This window comes from Pinus tabuliformis, chromosome Q (genome assembly GCF_031772625.1).
Source record: "Pinus tabuliformis cultivar Carrire ecotype Pingquan chromosome Q, CPIR1, whole genome shotgun sequence".
Taxonomy (NCBI): domain Eukaryota; kingdom Viridiplantae; phylum Streptophyta; class Pinopsida; order Pinales; family Pinaceae; genus Pinus; species Pinus tabuliformis.
In genome coordinates, this window is record NC_142296.1 from 280,137,166 (window position 1) to 280,163,107 (window position 25,942).

General features: G+C 37.3%; 1 long non-coding RNA gene across 1 annotated transcript in view; it reads right to left on the bottom strand.

Annotated features, from left to right (window-relative positions):
• LOC149219321 (uncharacterized) overlaps window positions 1–11,051 on the bottom strand; it is a 40,778-nt gene extending 29,727 nt beyond the window's left edge. The window contains exon 1 of the long non-coding RNA XR_016249229.1: window positions 9,619–11,051. This is a non-coding gene — a long non-coding RNA (uncharacterized LOC149219321). The remainder of the gene's footprint in view (window positions 1–9,618) is intronic.
• Between the last annotated feature and the right edge of the window lie 14,891 nt (window positions 11,052–25,942).

The window sequence follows — 25,942 nt, forward strand, 5'->3', positions numbered from 1 at the left end:
AGGTGAGGACGACGCGCAGAGGAGATGTTGAGTACCTCAGAATTGGGCTCAAGGGTTCAAAGCCGAGCAGTGCAAAGTGGATAGAGATTGGACAAGTGAGACAGTTGTACTCTCACTTAGTCAATGCTTGAAACCCAACTTTTGGTGGTCCAAAAGCTTTTTCAGTGGGAAGGCCATGATCCAAATGGGATCCATGAAGATTATTACAGAGCCATGATTTTATCAAAATAAGACAGACTTCAAAACTTATGAACACAGAGCGATCAGGAAGACCTCTAACAGTGGCAGTTTGCAGCCAGCAAGGAACGACAAGGACCTCGGTCAAAGCGCGCTGACCGAGGCCCATGGAGACCGCGCAAGATGCAAAACTGACCATTGGGAAGCCCGGATCGGGAAACAGAGGGCATTTCTGATGCGCGATTAGCTCACACATCACTTGGGCAAAACCCCTCGAGAAGGAAAACCCTCGAGCACTCGGTCGCATGGAAGCCAGGAAAACCGTGGGGAAAGCACTGAAGGCTAAAGGCGAGACCCGCACTCCAAAACCGGTGGTATATCGGGGGCACCCTTGGGCGGTAAGCAGATTTGGAGAAAAACAAGCGATTCCACTCAACGCCTGACACGTGGCAAGTGAAGGAGAGAGAAAACCACCGCTCATCGCACGCTAACAGTCAAGCAAGTCAACCGCACGAAATGAGCGAATGTCATAGGATCTGGGGGCGACTCCAGATCTAACAGCTGAGATCACACTCGATGGAGAAACCAGATTTGACAAGGGATTAAGCCGCGACAGAGAGAAGTTTGACGTTCGATTTGACCGCTGAGGTGGCGGATGAGTCATTCCACAGTGTAACCGAAAAACCGAACCGACGAGGAAGAGCTGGCGCAGTTCGTAAGAGGACAAGTGGCCACTCCCTGTGAGCCGTTGAGGAAGACGCAGAGACAGGGAACTCCAAGCGAGCAGCAGCAGGTGATCCGACGGGGTCGGAAGAGGAAGCAAGCAATCATGAGACAGAGTGGCTTTTAGCCATGAACAGACAAGACAAAGAGGACACAAAAAAAAGAGAGGAGAATGAAGACAGAGAGAAAAGCGAAAGCAAAGAAGAGACAGTGAAGCAAGAAGGAGAAAGACAGAGAGTCGAGCTAACCTGCAGCATAAGGCAGCATCGAGCAATCCCTGAGAGGATCTGTCGGGAATTGAGCACCACATTGGGCTCCTCCCATTAAAGACCAGAGAGGTCAAGAGCTGGTAAGGAAAAGAGTCTGTGCACTCTAGTGGCTTGGGGAATCCAAGGACCACCTTGCCAAGCAATTCTGTTTCAGGAGACTCAGATCGAGCTCCTCATTGTAAATCTCTGCTTTAAAGACGCAATAAAAGAAGGCCACCACTGAAAGCTGGACCGAAGACGTAGCCTTGGAGGATAGGGTTAACTCCTTGTTAATTTGTTGTGTTCTTGTACTTGTTTATTGTGTTTCTCTTGTTGTTTTCCATATTTCCAGTGCTTGTGTATTTTGCAATCTGATCGATCCGTTGCCTAAAATGACATAGACACACACCAGCACATGAGTCTATAATACCTTCATTCATTAATTAATTAACTGAGGTCACTCAAGGGTGACTTTCAGATCAACTCCACATCCCTGTCCTGACACCCTCATAAAGATAAAATCCCCCTACTTCCCAAATTTTCTAAATTCTTCAAATTCCCAAAGTCTACATTATAGCAATTCTTGAATTCCATAGACACTTGGACAACAATCCATGTTGAATTAGACATTCTTTGGTTCCCTCTTGTATCAAAGATTCAACAACTCAAAATTACTTTGTATCATTATCACACTTCTCAACTTCATGGTCAATCTTCAACGATTCTTGAATTGTTATATTTTCCATGTCAGGGCTAAAATATATTCCCCTTTAACCTTCCCCTTTAGAAGATCTTTGACTTGAACTTTACAATTCCATGTTTGTGAGTCCTATTTTCTACAATAATAACATTCAAGATCTTCAACTATTTTGTTTCCTTGTTTTTTGCTCATTTGACTTCGCGTAATGCATTTTTGAGATTGCAAGAACATTTTGAATCTCCTTCATTTAGTCTTTTATCTTCAACGGTCAACCAAAAGAGATATGTCATATCATCTAAACACTGTGAAAACCTGTGATTCAATATAAAAATGGCATTGTTGTAAGTTGAATGTAAACTATTTAACAATAAGGATTTTGGATCCCAGTCTTCCGATTTTGAAGCAACATTAGCAAATTGTCTTATAAACCACTTCCAAACATTTATATGGTTGGCATAGTGGTCGTAACTTTAAAGATAATTTTCCATTTACCACTTTTGCACCAAACTTTTGTAATTCCTCTCAAATTTCTTTAGAACAATGTCTAGATCAATATGATGTAATTAATAATCTAAAATAGAAAGGCCACCAATGATTGACATGGCATTATCATCTCCTCTAATTTAGCAATAATCAATTTATTAGGCTGTGTCAATTTTGGTTCAATCTTTACTTTCCATGAGTGAAAATCATATTCATTGAATTTTTTCTAGGGGGGATTTCCATTCTGAAATCCCTGACTGATTAATATGTAAATGAAAATTTTCAAATGTTTCAAATATAAAAATTGTGGTAATGAAACATCAATGTTGTTTAGCATTTATATTCTGCTAGAAAATTTTCACAATTGTAAAACACCTTTGAATGCTTTGTCTATCTTTAGGTATGTAATTGTCACTTGTAAACTCGGGCTAGGTTGCATGGACACATACAAGTTGCATTGTGGCAACTCTCTTTGAGTGATGGCTCCCTCTGAATGGAAACTCTCTTTGAGTGGTGCCTCCCTTGATATGGATCAACAACTTTCTTCAACTAGTAGTTGTGAATAATAGTCAACCAATGTTTGATAAGGCGATCGTGAATACCTTGAAATTGATATCACTTATAAATACCATTGCGAATACCTTCAATTTGAAATTGGAATTTCTATTCGTCTTATGTGGTGACTCAATTATGTTCATCTAGCAGCTATGACTAATAGGTTGAGATTACACAATTTTAAGATGGTACCTTCCCTCCTTAATATGGAGGATTCCTTCTAGATGCAATGGCTCTTCTACATGGAAACTCTCTTTATTTTATGTTTTTTAATTTGATATGACTAGAGGTGGCTTTGTTTCTTTTTTTAATAAACTTCTCCTCTTATAACAATGACAATAAAACCTTTAAAAATGTTTGCGCCAAATTATAAAAACTAGAAATTTATTACTAGACTTTCAAATCCTTAATTCATCTATGCTTCCCTCTCCAATAGAGGCATGGACTTTTTCATTAATCATGTACTCCAAGATTCACAAGCCCCTCACTAATTATGCACACTCCAAGAATTACAAGCCACTCACTAATCATGCACTCCAAGATTTACTACACTAATATCGATGTTGTGAAATTGGTCATGCATCACAAAAGAGATAAAATATATATATATTTTCTCATTCGGGAGCGATTCCACTCAACACGCGACACGTGGCTAAGGGCGGGAAAGAATTACCGCCCTCATCGCGCACTAACTATCGACGCTTTTAGTCCGCGCAATATGATCCTTAATCGTTGGATCTAGCGAGGTTAATCTACGGCCAGGATTTTGCGTGCATGTTGGTGGGTCCGCAGCAGTGGTTATGTTTCGAGTTGTTCGCATGACTTCTCCGAGATCGCGCGCAAATGGTGGATTTCGAGTGGTTAAAGTGATCGAAGAATAAGTCAAAAACGGACCCGATCGGATTATAGATTATGGTCTATTGGGTTCATCGAGTCCGATTTATTTGTTAACAGGTGTGCTTGTTGGCCACTCGATATGTTTCTCATCCGCTGGATCTTCAACACAAGATCCAACATCAGTTTTGGACTGCGTGTTTGATTTGGCGGGCCCAAGTCCTGGGGTTCGCTTTGTCGTCTTAAGACCATGAATGGGTGTAGGCCTGTCATATTGGTGGGCCTCACTGCCGCGATCGCCTTTTGTACACTATTTCACTTTTTTAATTGAATAGAAGGATCCGCTCTTGCCTTAGCATAAAAAAGATAAAATATATATATATATATGAAACAAATATTTCATTAAATGATGAAGTCATTGAATAAATTGACATCAATGTCTCTAATTTGGCTAGTAGATAGTTTCATGACCTAATTATCTTTTCTAAATGACATATATTAAACTTAATGTCTATCATTACTAGATATTAAAGCCACTTATATAATGTGTCTTTACTCCATTAGGTCACATGACCTAATTGTCTTTTCTAAATGACATATATTATACTTAATGCCCATCATTAATAGATATTAAAGCCACTGGAGAATGAAAGCATGTTGGTGGAGCATAATGCCCCAATGTGACCTAATGGAATGAAATGGAATAAATCCACATTATATAAGTGGCTTTATTATCTACTAATGATAGGCATTAAGTTTTTTATATGTCATTTAGAAAAGATAATTAAATCACAAAACTATCTACTAGCTAAATTGAAGACAATCATGTAAACATCTATATATATGTGTGTGTGTGTGTGTGATGATGATGATGCATGACCAATTTCACAACATTGTATTAGAGTAGTACCAAAACCTCCAAGGCTTGTAAATCTTGAAGCACGTGACTAAAGAGAAAGTTCATGCCTCTATTGGAGAAGAAAAGACAAATTAAGGATTTGAAAGGCAATGGATAATTTTTTATTTTTTATAATTTGGGTCAAACATCTTGAAAGGGTTTATTGTCGTTGTTGTGAGAGGAAAGGTTTATTAAAAATAGGAGGCAAAGCCGCCAGTCATATCAAATGAAAATACATGAAATAAAGAGTTACTAGGGTTTACTCTCATGAAGAAGACATCAATGATGATCACTCCTCATTCTTATTCATTCTTGTGTATAAATGTGACTAGAAGGAGTGCATTAGTCATCCTCCTCCTCTTATATCTCCAATTGTAGTTGATCTTTGTTCTCTTGAAGCCACTAGGGTTTTTTCATCTTTTTGGAGCATCTTGAAGCCTAAGCTTAGGGTTTCATCGCTTGGAGATTAGATGATTAGAGTTTTAAGGTGAACCCCCAAGTTGTATTTGGTGAAGAAGAGGAGGAGGAGAAATTTTTCTTTGGAGTACTTGAGTGATTCTTGCTTATTAAATCTCCTTGGTTGATCTAGGGTTTTCTATTGTTTTCCCTAGCAAGGATTTTGGAGAGCTAGTGGATCGTGCTAGCTTTGTGATGTGTAGTAATGATGTTTTCAGCTGTCCAATACTTACAAAAATAGCAGATTTGATTTTCAGTCATCTATGTTCTTCATGGATTATATTTTCTAGCCATATATGTCTTGTTCAGTTGATAGGTTAGGAAAATTATGTCAAGTGATTTAACATTGTAATTGACAAAGATAAGGGTTGTTTTGCTGCTATATTTACCACTATAAATAAGTGTTTTCAGATCCGGTTTATGGATGATAAGGTTGCCCTATAGGATGAAACTTATTGGAACACTTTGGTATCCTTTCTCTTATATTGCCTTGATGATTGTCAACTATTGAAATCTTGTCCACTATTGTGACTATTTTGTTTGTATTTCATAACAACCCTAACGCTGAAAGTTCCCAGGGTTAAGATCCAAAAAACCTCCAGGATAGAGATGAAATTTCTGTTTTGCATTGACACTCTTGAACATAGAAATTTCCACACACTAGTTATATTTTTTTTTCTAAATTAAGCTAAATTCTATTACTGTAAAATAATGGTACACTGAGGCTTTGGCCTTTGCCTGTCTGTGCCATAGTTTAAGGCATATAACAACAAAACAAGATTGTGACTGCCCATAACGGTAAACCAATCCAGTTCAAACATGAAATTGCAAATATTATCTTGCTGCCCACGCAGGGGAAACCAACATTTAAGTACAGTATCTAACCAGTTTTTCGAAAAATCATCAAAAAAACCAAATGGCAACAAGTTTTCCGAAAAAACCAAACAACATAATGCCCGGAACCCAAGACTCGAAGACACATGGCATGTTGTGTGGCCAATCGAGTGTCCTGTTGCAGCGACGAGTGTTCCTCAATGATGAAACACCTGTAATCTTCTGCCAGCTGCATGGCATCCATCTCGTCTTCTGCCTGTTGCTTTGCTCCTATTTCTTCTTCTGCCTGAAAGTCACAGTCCTTCTCCTCCATAGTTTTCTTGTCTGGAGGAGTGTCCTGCTTCGCCTTAGTGCGGTGTGTTCTTCCCTCGACCATGGCTGGCTCCTCGCTAGTAGGACATCCACCTCCGGTAGCTGGCTCCTCGTGGAAGGTTATGGAGATGGTGGCGGTTATGATAGGTTGGTTCAGGGAGCAGTGGTAGGTGAACCAAGCCGAGCGGAGGAGCTGCTGTGGACTGGATGGGATTTCAATGGACGGAGAGTCGAAATGCGTCGGTTGGAGGTGGATAGCTTGTGAGCGAGTATTTGGATGTCAGCCTATGGGCAATTGAGCCGAGGGGGAGGAGGCGTTTGAGGCAAGAGACGGTGGAGAGCGAGGCAGTCTGCCTCTGCTACTCCCTCTTCTGCTTCTCATTCTATGGCGAGTTTTGGACATGTTGACGTCGGGGGGAGGAGAATCACTGCTGGGAGACGGCTTAGAGTGATGAGAGGGCGCAACAAGTTCAGAGGTTGGCTCAGAGGAAGGAATAGGAGCAGACGCAGGGTGGAGAATAAAATTGCAGATTAAGCTCTGTGTAAAATGATTGCCTGGGCCAATTTCAATGCAGCATAGAACGCTGCAGCGCCTGCCCATAGCAGTGCATGAGCTCGGTTCTGCTACGGCCAGTGGGCAGTGGCATTACCGAGGTGAGGGATTAGAGACAGGGGTGGTGGAGTTCAAATAACCAGAGGTTGCCATTAAACGGAGCCAAGACGGGTAGACGCAGTCGGATTGATTACCATGCCAACTTAATTGCCATTTATGGTCGCTATTAAGTCGTTTTATGGTTTGATGTGCGGGATTACAGAGGGCCATGTGGCCAGGCCACTTGCCGTCCCAATCTGCTGCCAACGTATTAATTGTGACGTACACCCACATCCGAGACACACACTAGTTATATTACTCTTATATAACCTCCCATTTTTTGAGATTACATCATGGCCTTGTAATAAACTTTGGAAAAGCAAAAATATCCCTAAGCAAGGTTAGGTAATTAAGTTCATTGGTGGGCCTCGGGCTTTAACCACACTAGTAATTTTACAAGGACACACAACTTAGCTCCATATGTACAACACATACATTATAAGGTGCCCTTATTATAAGACATAGTGCTATTAACAAAAATTAGGTACTCCATATTACGCTATAATCCACATACAAAATAAGTATAACAAAATGGGTAACAAAGTCCATATGCAATTTCTTAGCAAAGTAAAAGGCAACAAACTATGGCACTTTGATCCTCTAAAAATGAGTATAGAGAAACAATAAGGTACAACTTGCAAGTACTGTAGTTGGAAAAATACTTGCTAATTTTCAAATAAAGCAATCCAATACAACTACACTTTACTGTCATGATCAAGATGCATTAAAATTGGCCAAGAATCCAGTGTTTCACAAATGAACAAAAAAGGGGGCAGGTTCATTGTTACTACATCCAATAGCTTGTAGATCATGGAGAGATCAAGCTGCAATCAGCTTCTAAAGTTTAGGGATGAGGTTGGCAAGTTTCACATGACATTAAGGGAGGATAACAAAATATTAATGATGGTCATATTATTATTGTATTTAGTTCATAACATATGCACAAGTAAGTAACATTTATTATGTGAATTGATGGTCAATGTGATTGTGCTTCACTGATAAAAACAGCGGCACATCAAGCCAGCCACAACGGCTCAATTCCCTAGTGCAAGTGTAGGTCTTCAATAATTTTGATAAAAGAGTACTTTTAGTCACAACAATTTAGCTGAATGGAAGAGATTTGTTCAATGACCCAATCCTTGAGGGCCACTTGCAGTGCCCATCCCCCTTTGAGCTAATTGTAATTCTTCTCTTTAATTTAAACTCTAATGTGAGGAAGCCAAAATAACTCCTCAAGAGACTCTGCATATATTGCGTGTGTGGATTTCTTCTCATATACATAATACGAAATACATGCCCTTTATCATCCTAGACCCAAGTCACAATTGAACATTAGTTTAGTTTGTGCATAAAATAGACTAATTATTTGAGACTGACTACGAAAATGAAATTTGGCTTGCAAAGTCATTAGATACCATCATAAATCAGTTCAAGAAATAGGATCACACGTGGAAAAAAAATTCCACAAGTCTTTCCAAGATTCCAAGTTGCTTGAGTAAGCCATATAGCTTCCTGAACCATACTTGAGGGTAAATAAGAATCGAACCTATGAAACTTATGATGTAAATGAAGAAACTGAATAGCTTATCTTTTTCATTTCTCTACAGCTAATGGAAGCATGTACATTGTTGTCTAAAACAAAGGCTAAGCTTGGAAAGAGATTAGTTGTTTCAGGAAAACAGATGGGGAGAACATAGACTAAACAATATGTACCAGCCATCTACTCAACTTTAGTCAATCCAGTAATTGACAATTTTTATGGGGTAAAAATTGTACAAAATTTTGAGAACAATCAAAACAAAGGACATGCTTGAAAAGGAAATTGTTGGTCCAGGAAAAAACACATGGGGAGAGCACAGACAACATGCGTAAGTAAGTCATCTACTCTACTCAGCTTTGGGAATCCAATAATTGACAAATTTTACCCATAAAATTTGTGCAAAAAATTTAGAACAAACAAACAAGAAGATATTTATGGAAAAAGTATAATGGCAAAATTTTGGCTCATGCACATTGAAAAATAAAAATAATAGACGCTCTGAAATTCTAGCTTAAGCTTCAAAGCTGTAGTTCAATGGCGATGTTACCAGGGACTTCCTATAACTAATCTCCAAACTGTCGAATAATAAAGTACACCAAGTATAATAACCATGAAGTAGATCATTGCAAAAACTAATTTAAGTTCATCCATCCGTTACATGTAACCCATCTCGATATGATTAAAGCCAGTCATTAGAAACGATTCCAGAATGCTCTAGCCTAGCCTTTCTTCTTCTAAAAGCTCTCCAATTGCTAGCAAGTTAGTAACATATCTAGGAGTTGGTGGTAGGGCAAATCCCTCAACGATGAGATAGGTAACAAAATGGACGTATGTATAATAATAACTCATCTTATCAACATTTAGAAAGACTGACTTTACATTTAACCAACCGGGAGAATCCACATCAAACAGAGGATATTGTAGGTTTTATACTAGTGCTGCATTATTGATTCCAAAAGATAACATTAGACTCTGATCCGTGCGCCGGATTTTCCTTTCTTTTCCAAAAAAGAAAAAAATCAACTCGCATTTTGACGCTAACCGTCCCAAAGATTTTGATGCCAACATGCCGCTCTAAACCTACTAAAAATTAAACCATATTTAGAAGCACAACCACAACAAACAACTCTTTTCATTAATCATCAAATTCCCATACAGATTTGCAATATATGCTAGCTACCTAGAAAGCAACACGACAGAGCTTACCTTTGATTATAAATACCATGTTGAGAAGAAGTAAGCTGTCTTTTATCCTCAAAATCTCCCTGATATCCTTTCTATTACAGAGAAAATATAGCACTCGTCTTAAATACTGTAAATCTACAGACCCGCTACCTGTTTAGCCCAACCATAGGATACATGAGGCCAATGACTGACAAAAAAAGACCCTGGCCATCGACTGAACGGATCTTCTAAAACCATCCAAAGATCTCAAGGGAATTCAACTGTGTAGCAACTCTATCCAACATCAGTATGTTTTGTACTCATGGCCCTCAACGGCATCATTTGCTTCAAAAACAAAGCCCAAATGAATCCTCAAACAGAAAACCACTTAGCACCAATCAAAATACAGATTAGAATTATTAAACTCAGAGATCCCAAATCAAGCTACAAGCTACCCACCTCATAAACTATCAAAACCAGAGAACCCAAATCAATCTTCAAGAGACCCACATCATATATTATCAAAATCAGAGACCCAAATCAGACAAGAAGAAACCCACGTCATATGTTATGAAAATCAGAGAACCCAAATCAAACTACAAGAAACCCACAATCATATTTTATCAAAATCGGAGAATCCAAATCAAGCTACAAGAGACCCACGTACTAAAATATCAAAATCGAAGAACCCGAAACAGACTGCAAGAAACAGACACTGTCTTAGAATCCTAGAGTGCTCATCGGAAGCCAACAACAGACAGTGGTTAATGGAGAGGAACAACTTGCAAGCCGAGGAGGAAGAAGAGGAGAGTCAGTGGGCAGGGGGCCAATGGCAAGGGATTCTGAAGATAGGCTTGGAATTGGGCAATAAAGGCATCAGTGGCCCCCTCACCGGCCCACGGGCCTAATGTCTGCTTCTTCTCAGAGCGACACTTGCCCTCCTCTATCTGCAGGAATCTTCGTACAAAAATATGTATTTGTGGGTACACTGACACGGACTAATACTCGAAGCCCAAGTGCCGGGATGAGGCGATCCAGACCAGACAGGGGATGATTATTTTAAGCATTTAACCATAACCAGTAATGTTCCAATTAAATATTTTCTTTTGTTCCAGCTGTTAGGAGTAGATCTGATTCGCTGATCATGGGTAATCATGAAAAAAATCCATGGTGGGTTTGCTGTTTCGTCGTTGCCAGTAGACCACGTGCTAGAACCATATGTTTTCGTGAACTTGCCAGGTGTTGGCCGACCCTCAATTCCTTGATGGAGAGGTTTCAAAGGTTAGGTTCTGTAAGTTGAGCAGGTTCGTCGTATGATGCGTTTGGTTAAAAAAGAGGGCAGTAGGGTAACCCGGGAACGACTTGGCCTTTTCAAGATTATTTGGTGATTTGATTTTGCTGAAATCATCGGAAAATCTGTTCGTAATTTGATTTTTTGTAAGTTGCGTGTTTGTTGGAGGGCCCGTCCTGTGATGCGTTTGGTTAAAAGGTAGGGAAAAAGGGTACCGGGCGGTGGGGAACGATTTGGCCTTTCCCGTATTAATTACTTGGTTTTATATGTTTGCCCATATCATCTGAAAAATGTGTACGCAATTTTTTATTTTTGTTTTGATTCTTTGAAAATTTATCGAAATTGGCAATTTTATTGTACATCGATTTGACGTCCAAATTTTTTGGTACAATTTGATTGGTCACCTTGAATATATAAAATCTGTACTTTTATTTTATTTTTAAATACTTCAATTATTTTTGGTAAAACGTATAGAATAAAAGAAAAGCAAGATATGATATTTTCAACCATTAGTTATTTTTGGTGAAAAGTATAGAATTAAAAAAAAAAAAGCAAAATAGGATATTTTCAACAATTAATTCTTATGGTAAAAAATTTAAAATAAAAAAATATATATACATTTTACAGTGGTTTTAAAAAACAAAATTATTTATTTATTATTTTATTTTTGTGTTAATGTGGTTTAAAAAGGTCATAATTTTCTCTCGAAAATAATTTAAATTTTGACACTTAAAGTTGTCAAGCTTCAAGATTTGGGTGCGTCAAGGATTTTTGATGTAGTTGTATCTATTTCCCCTATAAAAAATCGACTGAAACATTCTCCATATTGGATTTCTTGAAGAAAAAAATTCACCCAAGAGAATTTTGTTGTCTTGGTGGAATTGTTGACTCAATCAACAAAGCCTTCTATTTTTTTGCTTTTATTTTTATTTTAGAGTTCTAAAATCAATTATAATTTTTTTTGCTTTTATTTTTTATTTTAGAGTTGTAAAATCAATTATAATTTAGTTGTTAATCATTACTCTTCTTGTTTATGATTGTGGGCAAATTCATCACTATTATTCAAGAGAATGACACCACTTGAAATGATTTGTTGGTGGTCCCTTGCCTAGGTCTCAAGTCATTGACATGTTTCATTACATCTAACGAAGATGAGCTACTAAATGTCTCTAGGTCTCAAGTTGTTGACATGTTTCACTCCATTCATTGCATTCAAGGAAGACGAGTTGCCAAATGTTGCTAGGTCTCAAGTTGTTGACATGTTTCATTACATCCAAGGAAGACAAGCTCGTAGTCGATTAGAAGCAAATTTAGGTCTTACTCTAGGGCCAAAAGTGATTTTAGCCAAAATAGTATTCGCAAATAAGTTAGTATCCCATATTAGTCATGGTTGAGGCTCTAACAAAGAGGTTGCATGCTTAGAGATAACATCTAGCTTTAATCCCATACATGAGACCAAATACAAACCTCAACTGTAATTTAATCTCATGCTCAAAAAACCCATTGTCTTACTTGAAAAAAGAACATTATTTTTATTTGTTTTTCATTTTATTTTGTTTTTCCAAAACTCCATCAAAATTTTCCAATTGAATTTCTTGTGAAGAGAGACATTGGTTAAAAAATGTCAAAATTGTTGAACTATTATCCTACTTGAAAAAGAGTTGTTACTTCTATTTAATTTCCATCACATTAGTCAATATCCACATTTTCACCATAGTTTAGGACTAGACAATTACAAATATTCTATCATTGTGATCTAAGCACTTACAATTTTATGGGTAACAATGAAATATTGTCAACCACATGCCTTACCAAGATGATGTGCACAAGCTAGTTAACAGTGACACTAGTAGCTCGAATCACAAGTTAGCAACCACACCACCCTACCATGTGGAATAACCCCAATATAGTGGAATAACACTACGTTACTTGCTATATTGGGGTTATCCATGTCATAGGTATGATGTGAAATAACGTCACATTGTCTACTTTATTGGCATCATTCCACATCACAAGGTGGTGTGGTAATAATTTACAATTTAAGGAGTTAGTGTAGTTATTAACCAACATGTAAAGATCATCATGTTGGAAGGTACAATTAATGATATTATTCTTATTCCAATTTTACTTGTAACACTTTTAACAACTATGCTTCCTCAAAGGATTACTTCTTAGGTGTTAACCAAAATTATGCAAATTTTGGCATAGCACTCGAGATTTCCCTTCATACCAATGCCTAATGGCAAGTATTCTAACAAAGTTGTCCCAAAGGTCCTTTTGTGCAAATGCCTTGACATGAATCATATGCAACGACATTTTAGTGCCAACATTGAAGATTTAATGTTTGTGCTAGATAAGCCCCAATATCAACAAAGTGCACATCATTGCACCAATACTAGGGAGTGTCCAATTAGTGACAACACTAGCGCATGACCTAAACACATGAACATTTATAACTCAAATGCTTTCAACACATAATGACACACCTTAAACATGATCTACCACATGAATCCTTACCTGGCACATAATGTCCAAATGTGCAATGTTATGATGGGATGGAAATTTTTAGATGTTTCTATAACATGAATCATACCCATGTGATTTATAACAAAAATATATCTACATGATTTTGGTTAGGTTCTTGCGCATGTCTTTATGCTTTTAAAATATTCTAGGAAATTATTTTGCTAATGTGATAAGATAAAAGGGAAGAGGATTTCTTGTTATTTAGGTTGATGCATAACAATTTGAGGCAAGGTTGTTTATAAGACATTATCTACATTGAAAATTTTGTAAAGAAATTGGTTTCGAAATGAATTCCCCAAGAGCAATTGATAGCAACTTATGTTACTTTGATATAACATTGTTGACAATTTCAGTGTCCTATTTTATGGACCCTCTTTCACTTGTAGACATATTTATATATATATATGATATCCATAATAAGTGCAAGTATTAGAATTGTAGGGGCATATCCTAGCATATCCCATGATTGGGATTTCATTTCGCATTAGTACTATCCTAATTTTGTGTGTGAGCGTTGCGAGTAGTCTCACTTGCATAACAATTGTGAGACAAAGATGGTTTATAATGCATCACATACACACACACAAATTTATCCATCCAGAAGTTTTCCTTGAGGTGCAACAACCTCATTTGGTGTGAAAGCATCCTCAATTACTTTGGTGCTAACAAAGTGAACAATTTATCTTTCATAAATTGTGGGCCCTCTCTGGCTTGTGATGAATATCTATGTTATGCCCATAATAATTGCAAGTCTTAATGTTACAATAGCATGTCCCATGATTGGATTTTGTTCCTCTTTTATACTCTCATTTTAATTTATATGTGTGTATGTTGTGAATATTCCCACCTGCATACTAGTTATAACTTTATATAGGTGGTTTATCAGGCCTTAGTCGTACCAAAAGTTTTGTCAATCCATAAGTTGACTTTGAGATTCAAGTCCCTTGGTTGATGTAGTGATAATGTTCTCCCTCATTCTATTGCTAACATCACAAATGATGTCATTATCATGTCATATGAATTTACATAACTTGTAGTTATTATTTATATGATGTATATATACTTATTGTGAATTGTACTAGTTACATATTACACAATTAAGATTTTTTTCTATGTCAACACTCCTTTTGTTTTGTCAATTGAGTTTAGTCTAAGTGATTGGGAGAAATATTGTTATCCTTTTCGGTCGGGTTAAATTCTTACATATGACATGTTGAGCTCGTAATAAGTATTTTTGGTAATGGCTTTAAGCCTTGTCGTTTAAACAAACTTGTTTCTTTACATCCAAGGAATATGAGTTCTAACCAATCAGAAAAAGTTTTAGGTCTTAATCAAGAACCAAAAGGGAATTTTAATCCAAATAGTATGTCAAATAAAGGCAATGTTCTTCGTGGTCATCGCTGAGGCTACCTTTAATGGGGTCATATGTTTTTTGGTAGTATTCAGTGTTAATCGCATATATTAAACCAAATATTACCCTTGGTTGTAGTTTAATCTTTTATCAAAAAATACCAAAAATTCATTAATCTACACTTAGATAGCCAAAACATTATCTTATAAATTAGAATGACAACTTTTTAAAGTAGATTTATGAATTTAAAGACAAAAGTGGAGTACTTACAATATACTTAAGGAGTATATGTTTGATGGTGTTATTTATATGTTTGTAAGTTATCTATATTCATTTTTTCACATAGAAAATATCTTTATATTTTCTATGAGGAATATATATGTTTTGGTTCTTGTGGGATTATTCACTCTCAACAACAAGGCTCGAAGTCATTACATCAAAGCTCATCATGTCATTTGCACAAATTCAATCTAGGTGGGTAGGATCCCAATCATTCCCCCCAACCACCAAAAATAAACACAATTGACTCTCTCTATATATATATATATATAATCTTTTACTGCAGAAAATCAGGGTAGGTCCACTCGAAGGGACCACACCCCCTGGCCAAACTAATATGAGCCTAACCCTGAGGGCATCGAGGAGAATTGAACATGTGACTTCCGAATGGCAAGGTGCCTTAGCAACGAGACCTTGACTAATTGAGCTAACCCTCGGGATATAATTTGTTTAATACTTAAATCACTAAATGAGAATAAGTATCGTATCAATCCAATTAAAACCCTAAGGGTTATCTTAGTTGGTCGAGTCCTTGTTAGCTCTAGATAGTTGTTAGGACCAACCCGCATTATTTCCTTCATCCTAATAATGTGTGTTTTAGAAAGGTGAAGTGCATACCCAACACTACTAAAATTATTTCCTTTGCTAAAACCATAATTTTAAAAAAAAAAAATACAATAAATAAATAAATAAATAAAAATAAAATAAATAAATAAAAATAAAAATAAATAAATAAAAATAATAAAATAAATAAATAAAATAAATAAAAAAATATATAATTAAAATAAAACTAATCTTAAAACAACTAGTGTCCTTGTGTAGGTTTCCATCTAAAATGAAAGGATTATTTTTTATTCAAATAACATATAGTTCCTTGCTAACTGGACTATCAACATGGCAAGTATGGCACTACTTGCTATTCTTTTAACTCTTTTTCCCTTAATTTCTTAAACAATGATCCATGGAATCCCCCTCCAATACCTCCTTTATACTTATAAAATGTTCAACTCCATATCAGAGCCGCTTCACATGTGTACATTTTCAAAAAAAAAAATGTGGCATTGTTTCCTCATTTTCTTTGCACAGAATGCAAATACGAACCACCTATTTTGTTAATATTCTACACATTATCCCAAGTGAGCACATTATTCATTAATGCTAACCACATCAATTTTTTTGGAGCCTCTACCTTCAAAACTCCTTTCTACTACCATGCTATGTTTTGTAGATTTGGAGAGAAGTTGACTTGGTATTCCATCCTTGCTAAGTAATAGCCTAATGATGTATTTTTGGACCACACAATAACATCCTCTTCCTCAATATTTGTTATATGGATTCTAACTAAAATTTCCACATGAGCATTCCATAAAACTCATTTTCGCCCCCTAACCCTAAAAGTTATGTGTTCTTCTAGTCTTGATGCCTCAAGTTATATTTAATTGATCAACTTTCTAGTTGAGGGTATAAATTTCATTATCCTATACAAGTTAATCAACCATTTTGGAAACTTAAATTTATCTTTGCGCCAAACCCACATATCCACCCCATCTCTTACTCTTCATTACCTATTTTCCAAACAAGCCATCTACCAATAATAAGGAAACATTTCACTAATGCCTTTCACTCTATAGGTACAATGTTGATTGGCTTCCTCTATCTCCTTATCCAATTTGTAATAGTTCCAAGACTCATATAATTCTACACTACAATATTCTTCCATGGGCTTTCTCTAGGGATAACTCGCTACAAAAATTTTGCTACCAATGCTTTCCTATATATTTTTAGCCCTCACTCTGTTTCATATTTTGGATTGGTTATAAGCTTCCATTTGGCTAATGGTATCCTCTTATAATGATTTTTCTTGACCATAAAAATCTAAACACCATTCCTCTATTTATTTTTTCCAAAATACCTTTTGGAATGTAAGCTAGCATGTGCTAAAACACTAGTTTAGCTTTAAGGTTAGACTTTAACAAGATCAATCTTCCTCCATTGGATAGCCACCTACTATACCAAATATTTATTCAACTGTGAATTTGTTTGCCTTATAGAAACCCAAATTTCTCCTTTTCTACACTCTTAGTTGTTTTTTTTAAATATTAGACTACCAATACTTTTGCCAAAATTATATCTATACAACTTTAAAGAAAGATTAGCCTAAATTCATAACAACACTTGGTGCTATCCATTTTGGGAATTAATGCCACGAAAATGAAATTAAATGCCCCAAGCACCCTCCTTGTCCTCTTCACCTCCTTTATCACCCTTAAAAAATCCTCCTCAAGAAGATCATAAAACTCGATGTGGAATTCCATCAGCCACCCATCTCTCCCTAGGATTTTGTCTCATTTCTAGGAATGTAGAATTTTTTGCAACTCTTCTTTTGAGACCTCCTCCATTTGCATCCAATCTCCTCCTCATTGAAAACCTTGAGGAGAAAGAAGAGAGATTCATTATATCTACTACATTATTTTTGCTTGGTTCCAAATAAATAGAGCAAACTTATGGAACATGTAGATCAACAAGATCTTGAAATTTTACTACCCTACTACCATCTTCATTTTTCATCTCCAAAATGGTATTTATTCTCTTCTTATGATTGGACAAATTATGGAAGAAGGTAGTATTTTCATCACCCTTATAAAATCTACATATCCCTACTTTTTAACCTCCAATATGGGTCTCTTCTAGCAAACAAATTTTGTTTTGTCTTTTCCAACTCCTTCAACTTGTTTCTCTTCTCATTAAATTTAAGCTCCCTCAAGATTCATAATACATATAATATACAAATCTTGTTCCAGCTCCTTCAAATCCTTGTCAAAGTTTTTGAATTTCTGAGAGGCCCAAACCCATTATTTTTTACTCTTTCAAAGATTTTGTAAATTAAAAACTTTCAAAATCCCTAGAACATGGGTCATAACTTACTAATTCATATTTAACCAAATTGATACATTCTTCCTCATTTAAATAGTGCAAGTTAAACTTAAGTGGGGAAAATGGTTTCTTATATTTTCTATCAATATGTAGGAGGATAGTTAGGTGATCGTAAACCCTCCACCCTGCAATATCCATGCATAATCTAATGTTTTTCCACTTTAAATAAAATATCCTCATATGCAAGTAATCTGTCTAACCTCTTTGAAACCCCATTTGTCCCTATTCTATTGTTTCTCTACAAAGGAATCTTCTCAATAGGCTCCACATCAACTTGCCCCATCTCCTCAATCTTGAATTGGAAATATTATTCCGACCTATCATTGTCTTATGATTGACCTCTATACTTCTCAACCACTAAGAGTGAAATTTTAATCACCCCCGATAATTAAGTTATCTAGCATATGCCCTTTGGGCAAAGAAATAAATTCCAAAAAGGCTTCTTATATTCATATGGCCCATTATATTTATTCATCATAATGTTGTAACCTACTTCTTGGACTTGAAAATTCATACATATGCTGGTTGTAATAACATAAGAGTATATTAAAAGAATGTTACTAGTTTTCCAACTAGTTATAAGTCCCACAAAAGAACCACTAGCATCAATTTCTGGAAATTCTCTTCTTTTAAACAATTTGCCTTTATCCTCAACCAACTTCTTCCTCGCTTCCATGGTCTTTTGGAGCAAAGAAACATCAAGATTCTTTAGTTTTATGAATATATCTAGGGATAGTATTTTGTAAGCACTGTTTGACCCTCTTATATTTAGGGAGAAAATTATCATTTGGAAACCTTTAGTGAGGCTTGTATTGCTTTAAGTATCCCTTTCAAGAATCTTTGCATCCCTTATTAAATATCTCATAGGGCTTTCTCTTAGGTGAGATTTTCTCCCTAGATTGTTTTGGTTAACTTACTTTTTTGGATTGCACCTTATCCCACCCTCTATACTTTCCTCCACTCTCTCACTATCCTTGTTTCTTGACCTAAGTTGGTATCTAGGGCTTGTACATTGTAAATGTGAGTAATGATTTCTAGAATTTTAGGATGAAAAATCACATTCTAAACTATACAATCCCCTTTTAATATCAAATTGATTTGGGTTTTTATTTTCCCTGTCATGTCCTCTAGCATGTCCTTTGGGCATTTGGCTTGTTACCCTTATTCCCATTATTCCTTTTCACCTTGTAGGAGTCCTATATATTTAAGGGGTATGAACCCATGGTCACATTACCTTGTCTTCAGTGAAAAACTAGGATTCTTGGAAAAAAAGAGTTCTCGATGCACTTTTGGATTGATGACCTCTATAACCAAAGGATCTTCTTAGCACCTTGGATCTTTTAGCTTCAACTAGAACTACCTCTTGATATTTGACCATTCTCCCAAGCCCAATTTCTTTCTGATAAAAATTTCCCTCTAATTGATGACCTAAGACGTCCTTCTCTTTTGCCATCAAAATTCGAGGACACTTTAACATCCCATTCTACCTTGATGGATTTTTCCTCCAAACCTTCTTTTAGAAATTGAAACGACACTCCTCTACCACATGATTGTAGGCATGTCACCGCACACATTTGAGTGGGACTCTAACATAGGCTAGAATTTGATGATGAGTATGGCTACCCATTACTATATACACACTATTTAATAACACCAATCATGAGTCTACCTGCACTAAAATCCTTGTTGTAGATCTGCACGAGTTAGATTCGAAAGAAGTGCCAGTGCTCAAACTCCTTCATATACATTCTCCCATATGTCTTAAGAACTTCTCATTCCAACATTCCAAGGGTAACCTTAATAGCTTAGTCCATAAATTGATGTCGTTTGTTAACTATTCACTAGGATCAAAAGTTGGATGATATTATGTCAATGCTATGATTGAAGCCCCCATATGCCATTGATTATTCTGAACATTTATAATATATTCTTTAATATTCATTATAAAACCCAACCAACCTTGAGTTATTACACATAATCAAGAAAAATAACCTTGCACTAACTACCATTGGACAATCATCCATGACACCAACATCTCCTCTGCCATTCAGCAACCACGAAAATACCTTAACAATGCTAGTTCTTGAAGCACTAATATTTTCTCTAAGAACAAGTATTCACCCACTGCCATCATAATATACCTTTGTACTAATTCATCGAATTATTGCAAGTCAAAATACTAGTCATGTTGTTCCTATCATGACTAGCATGTTTCCTTGGCACAACACAACTTCCTTTTGCTTGCTAATTGGATTGGACATTAATTGTGTGCAGGGGTATATGACATATTAGATAATGGACTTCTAACCCAAATTAGAATGTATAGTAGTGATCCACCATCCACCAATAACAATTACCCAAACATTGATTCATTAGGATATATGTCATCCATGATACTCACATAAATGACTGAACAATATAGAATATTTGTATAGTGCTAATAGGGTTATGTAGTTGTCAACTTACCATGAACCTCATATTTGAAAAACTAGCATCGATATTAAGAAGAAATCCCATAACACTACTTGAAAATCATGTAATACAATTTACCATGAATTTTAATAGGAAAAGTGTTTCCATCCCAGAAGAGGACATGAATAGGGATGAGGTACTTGATTAAGCTCAAAGTTTTAATCCTTAACAATCACACAACTTTGTCAAATAATCTTAACTATTAATAACTACACTTGCAAGATATGTGTGCTTTCCACTTCAACATTGTCATTGAAAATGCAAAATTGGTTTCAATTATAGTTGGTTCGAATTAGAGATATTGGAATTGAGTGGAAATATGGAGCGCCTTGTGTTGAGCAAAGTAAGATGATCTACTTTAATAATCATAGGCAAGGAATTACTCCTTAAATACATCGTTTACATAGAAGTGAGCTCTGAAGGAGTCAATACCACACCTCAATGTAGTGTCTTATCAAGAACTCTATATTTATTGCTAAAACGCATAAACATTATAATCACCAAAAGCCACAGGGGGTCTTCATATAAGTTCTTAAACAAATTATAATAAGAAATCTCAGAACTCAACACGATTATTTTGCTAAAAGGTTGGTACATATGTGTTTTTCTTATGTTTTTTTTTTGGGCTGTGGTTCACAGACACCTTGGTCAACGGGTGGTCGCTACGTCCACGGAAAAATCTGGGCTGATCAACCCCAAAGGGAATCTAGCCCCGCGGTCCACTAGCAAGGCCTAACCCTAAGGTCTTTGGGCAGAATGGACCTTGTGACCTCCTGAACGGCGAGGCACTGATTTTGACCAACTGAGCTAACCCTTGGGGCTGTGTTTTTCTTATGTATTTCTATGTACATATAGAATTCTAATTGATTACACACAACAATCCATCTACCCATACATTATACATGATTTTCATCACAATCTCATAATCAATAATGGATTTTTAATCATCATTAAAAAATGATAATTTCATAGTAGAGGAGGAGAAAATAAACTTTATATTTTGCATAAATTGAGCTCCCAAGAAACTAACTAAGTGTGTACCATTTTCCTCTCAACCATAGGTTATTCCTCCATGGAATATCACCCCCATGTTGAGCCATGAGACTGCCAAAGTGAAGAAAACAAATGCAAGATTGTCGTGGTAGTTTCCCTATCCCAAAAAAAGACAAATATCAACCAAGAAGCCCACTACTTAGTTAATTAGACCAACTTTTGGCACTCATAATACCTTTTCCACATAGCAAATTGATCTGATAATCACCCTATGAGTGACCTCAGTTAAAGATTTATTGAATAAAGGTATTACAGACTCATGTACTAGTATGTGTTTTGTGTTATTGAAGCAACGGATCGATCAGATTGCCAATACATAGACAATTAAATGGAAAGACAACAGAGAAATACAGTAAGCAAATACAAGAACACAAGAAATTAATAAGGATTTCACCCTATTCTCCAGGGCTACATCTCCGGTCCAGCTTTCAGTGATGGCCTTGTTTTATTATGTCTTGAGCAGAGAATTACAATGCAGGGACTCAATGTGAGTTCTCCTGAAGTAGGTTTGCTTGGTAGGGTGGTTCTTAGATTTCCCAAGCCACTGGAGTGCACAGACTCTGCTTGCTTACCAGCTCTGTGACCTTATGGTCTACAGTGGAAGGAGCCAATGTGGTGCTCAGTCTGGATAGATCCTCTGTGTGATGGCTTGAATCTCTCAAGCTCTCTGGTGCTCGATGCTGCCTTTGGTCAACTCGACCCTCTGTGTTTTCTGCTTTTGCTTCACTGTCTTCTTCTGTTCTCTGTCTTCTGTCTTTTTGTTTTCAGTCCTCCTCTCGGGGTTCACTGTTCCACTTCTTCGTCTCCTTGTGTATTTTGTCTTTGTTCATGGCTTTGAAGCCATTTGTTCCAAGACTGTTCGATTCCTCTTCCGCCTCTGTCGATTAGCCTTTTGCAGCTGCGCTTGGAGTTCCCTGGCTCGGCTTCATCACCAGCTCGCAGGGAGTGGCCACATGTCCTCCTCTAAACGGCACTAGCCTGCTTCGTCGATTCGTTTCTTTAGTTACGTCGTGGATGAGTTCTTCCTCCACCGTGGCAGTCAAACGAACCTCAAATCCTTCTGAAATGTGGCTTAATCCCTTGTCGATTCCGCTTCTCCCATCGGGCGCGATCTCAACCGTCTGATCTAGGTCCCCCAGATCCAACGGCATACGCACGTTTCGCGCGGTTGACTTGCTCAACCGATAGTGCGCAATCAACGACGGTTTTCTCTCACCTCCGCTTGCCACGCGTCAATCGTTGAGTGGGATCGCTCCGCTTCCATCCAAAACCGCTTACCGTTTGAGGGCACCCCGATCAATACCGTCGGTTTCCAGAGCGCGGGTCCCGCCTTTGTCCTTTTAGCGCTTTTTCCCTTTTCGCCCGCGGTTCTCCAGCTCCCCATGCGTCCGAGTGCTCGGGCTTCCTCCATTTCGGCCCTATTCGCCCAGCGATGTGCAATTAAACCTCCTTATTTTCCCGATCCGAGCCTCCCAGGGGCAACTTTTACCTCCTGCGCAGTCTCCATGGGCCTCGGTTAGCGCACTTTGACCGAGGTCCTCGTCGTTCCACACTGGCTGCCATTGCCACTGGTTCAGGGTGTTTTTGATCGCAGTTTTGGAATTCTTTAGAGATTTGTCCTGACCTGATACAGTCATGGTTCTTTGACAGTCTTTTATGGATCCAATTCGAATCACGGCCATCCCACTGAAAAAGCTTTTGGACCACCAAAAGTTGGTTTTCAAGCATCGACTAAGTGAGGGTATTGCTTTCTCACTTGTCCAATTTCAATCCACCTTGCACTGCTCGGCTTTGAACCTTTAAGCCCAATCCTGAGGTACTCAACATCTCCCCTACGCATTGTCCTCACCTTCCTATCTAGCACTGTGTTTTCCTGCAATTCATTAAGATATTCAGGTAGCAGGTCATCAATAGAAGGCAATTGACTCTGCTCTTCAGGGTCCTTAATCATTGAAGGTTCAAACAATCTCAAGCAATCTGCATTTACGACTGAGTAGATGTGCATGTAAGCTGGTAGATCAAGGCGAAAATCATTTTCACCAATCTTCTCAAGTATCCTAAAGGGTCCATACCTGATAGGCTTTAGCTTTTTACCTTCACCTTGCATCCTGTCCTTGCTGATATACAGCCAAAATTGGTCTCCGACTTGGAAACTATGCTCCATCTGATGCTTGTCATGCCTAGCCTTGTACTTGGCTTGGATCTTTTCCAGTTGTTCCTGTACTGCCTGGTGGATCTCCTGGATCTGTTCAATGAACCTAGTTGCCCTGTCCACATCATTGTGTCCATCAACCATGGTATCTTTACCAAAGACAAAATCCAAAGGAGACCTTGGTGTGAAACCAAAACAGGTCTCAAAAGGAGATCTCTGTGTAGAAGAATGCTTTGCTCTGTTGTAAGCATGCTGCACATAACAAAAGTGTTCATCCCAAAGCTTAGGATGTTTGCTGCAATATCCTCTCAGTAACTGGATCACTGTCCTGTTTACTACTTCTGTCTGGCCATCTGTTTGTGGATGAAAAGCTGTGCTTTTCTTCAATTTGGTGTCCATTAGTTCCCACAGACTCAACCAAAACTTCCCCACAAATTGGGTGTCTCGATCAGATACAATGGAAGTGGGTAATCCAAAATGAACCCATACATGTTCAAAGAATAATTTTGCAGTCTGTTCAGCTGTAATCTGTTTATTACAAGGTATCAAAATACACATTTTGTTGAACCTATCCACAACAACATATAGATAATCATGACCTTTCCTAGATTTAGGCAGTCCTCCAACAAAATCCATGGAAACACTTTCCCAAGGGTGAGAAGGAACTGGAAATGGAGTGTACAAGCCTAGTTTTCTATTACTGGGCTTGCTTTTAGCACACATAGCACACCCTCTTACATATCTAGAAACTGTCTCATTCATTTTCGGCCAATAGCAGAACCTTTGTAGTTGTGCAACTGTTTTACTTACCCCAAAGTGACCTAATATCAGAGAAGTGTGTGCTTCCCTAATTATCTTTATCCTCTCAGTTTGTGGAATGCAGAGTTTCCCACAATGGTATAAGAGTCGTTCCTTCACGTGATAGTTTAATTCTTCTACTCTTTTGCCTTGACTCAAAGTTGCATATACATCTTTAAAGTCCATATCCTGAGCATATTGTTCTATGTAGCTTTCATGTAGCACAGAATTATGCTTAAGTATGGTATATGCATTTATAATGGGTCTAGATAACATGTCTGCAACCTTGTTATGTATGCCCTTTTTATATCTGATGACTAAGTGAAACTGTTGTAGAAAACCCATCCATCTGTAATGTCTTGATTGCTGCAACTTAGTTTGGGAGTGTAGATATTGAAGTGGTTGATGATTAGTATGTATTACTATCTCTTTGCCCATTAAGTAATGTTTCCACTTTTTCACACTCTGAACTAATGCATACAATTCTTTATCATATGTAGGATAGTTAACTACTGCAGGATTAAAAGTCTCAGAATGATAACATATGGGTTTACTGTGTTGTGTCAACACTGCTCCCATGGCATAGTCACTGGCATCAGTTTGGATCTCAAATGGTCTTTGTAGATCTGGCAGTGCTAGTACAGGTGTTGTACTAATCTTTTCTTTCAAGGTGTCGAAGGCTTTCTGATGTTTGCCTCCCCACTGAAACACCTTATTCAATCATGTTAAATCATGTAAGGGAGTTGCAATTGAGGAAAAATTAGAAATGAATTTCCTCCAATATTGTGTTGCTCCTAAGAAGCTTCTCACTTCTGTAGCAGACTTGGGTTTAGGCCAGTTCACAATGACTGCCACTTTAGAGGGATCTATTTTCAGTCCACCTCCTCCTACTATATGACCCAAGTAGTTTAGAGATGTTTTGCCAAATTCACATTTTGAGAGTTTAACATAAAGTTTTTCTCTTTTCAAAACATCTAATGTCTGCTTAACATGCTTTAAATGTTCTTCCCACGTTTTACTAAAAATCAGAATTTCATCCAGATACGCAATAACAAAATCATCAAGAAAAGGTCTGAGTACATCATTCATTAATCTCATGAAAGTAGCATGAGCATTAGTTAAGCCAAAAGGCATAACCAGCCATTCATGCAATCCCTGCTTTGTTTTAAAAGCAGTGTTCCATGCATCTTGCTCTGTAACTCTGACCTGATGGTATCCACTGTGCAAATCCAGCTTGGTTAAATAAACAGATTTCTTTAATTGATCTAAAAGATCATCTATGCGAGGAAGGGGATAACGATTTTTGATTGTTATCTTATTCATTGCTCGTTAGTCAATGCACATTCTCCATGAGCCATCTTTCTTTCTCACCAAAACGATTAGTGACCCACATGGTGATGTGCTAGCCCTGATGAACCCTTTCTCGAGCAACTCTTGCACCTGCTTCTTGATTTCAGCATTCTCTAATGCAGACAGCCCGTACATCCCAATGTTAGGCAATGGAACATCT